A 1758-nucleotide genomic window follows, 5' to 3' on the forward strand; every position below is an offset into this window, starting at 1 on the left:
GCCATCTTATCCCTAACGACCAATCACCTTCCACGCAGACCGCCGCCATCTCGTGACGTCACATCCGCTGCAGACCGCACCCATCTTACGCCGCCATCTTGTGACGTCACATCCGCTGCAGACCGCAGCCATCTTATCCCTACGCAGACCGCCGCCATCTTGTCGAACTCGATGGACACTGGCCATGTGACGTCACATCCGGTCCAGAAACCGCCTAACATAACTACTAACGTGTACTGACAAAAGACAGTTTTTTTTATCGGATATTGTGTATCAATTTCCAACGAGGAAACTGACCTTCGCATAATATCGTTGAATTCACGGTTAATATTACTATTTATTTTATTTAATTCATCAATTGATAATGCTATTTTATATTATAATTTCCTGTAATATCTAGTTAGCAATAAATACAATAATTGTTCTCACTTCAAAAGATTTTAACACAAAATTTATACTATTGTAGACGCTCACTGCACAATGTCATTGTGTACACGACATTAAAACCACTACTTAATTTCAAGGTTAACTGCAATGTTTAAACGTAAATCATGTGAAGGTCGTCACATAATGTGATATTTTTTCGTCTTTTATACACCGAACAAAATCATTATACATTTATATACTTAGAACTCGCTCAAGGTCATACCCTCATGAAATATTTATCCATAGCATTTAGATAGACATATTTTTAATGAAGGTCATATAACAATATTCCTTATTCACACCACACAACATAAATTTTATTTCAAGGTTAACTGCATTGCAAAGGTCAAATAAATGTCACCATCCTACGCCATCTCCTTCGGCTTTCAGCCTCAAGGTGATCTCAAGGACGAAAGTGGAGGGGGAGATTGAAAAGCGCTAAAAATACCCTACTCATTTGAATCAGAATGTGAAGGAAATAGATCTTCTATATCGTTAATCATATTAAAGAGGATTTTATTAACAAGACCTCTTGTGTAACCATATTTAATGAAAAGCTGAGAAAGCTTTTTTAAAATTTCCATCAGTAGATAGGCTACCTTCGTTCTACGCCAAAATCCCATGTATTTTCTTATGAAGGTTCATCCTGGTCATTTTTGACGAATTTTACCCCCACTCCACCTCCTTTTCCCTCCCCCTCCCCTTCCCCGCTAGCCAATCAGAGCGCAGCATTTTTTGCGGGGAAATTCAAAATGTAGTCACCCAGGGCTTTGCCGCATCTAGGGCTTTACCCCACCTAGGGCTTTGCCCCCTAGGGCCCCCATGCAGGTCTCTTCATGTAGGTATGTAGGATTCCCCACGTAGACAAGAGTATTGAGCGTAGGCCTCCGCGTGTACCCCGCGTAGATATACCTAAATTGTATAGGGCTTCGCCCGCCACCGCGGGCCCCAAAGTAATCGAGCGGTGACGTAGACAGTAGCCGCGACTTTCATTTCGCAATAGTAGTTTATAACGCGGCCGAGCGGGTGTCTGTAGAAGGCGCTATAAGTGGAGCGCGGTAATGTAATCATAAATGCCTGTATATTTAATTATTACAGACTACGGCTAAAAAATATGTACTGGAATTTACTTTAGGAATGTTTGTTAAAATAGAACAGAAAGGGTAAATCCTTCTTCGTCTTAAATGTTCATATATATTTCTTAAGTTCATATTAAAGCCCAATGGTAAATTCTTTTAAATAGCAAATTGTATTGAAATAGATTTTATTCCGCTTAGGTGTGTAAACCAAGTCAACAAACGCTAGCACAGCTGCCTTTGCTGTCTCAGCAAA

The sequence above is a fragment of the Anoplophora glabripennis genome, unplaced genomic scaffold (genome assembly GCF_000390285.2).
Source record: "Anoplophora glabripennis isolate ALB-LARVAE unplaced genomic scaffold, Agla_2.0 scaffold1019, whole genome shotgun sequence".
Classification (NCBI taxonomy): Eukaryota; Metazoa; Arthropoda; class Insecta; order Coleoptera; family Cerambycidae; genus Anoplophora; species Anoplophora glabripennis.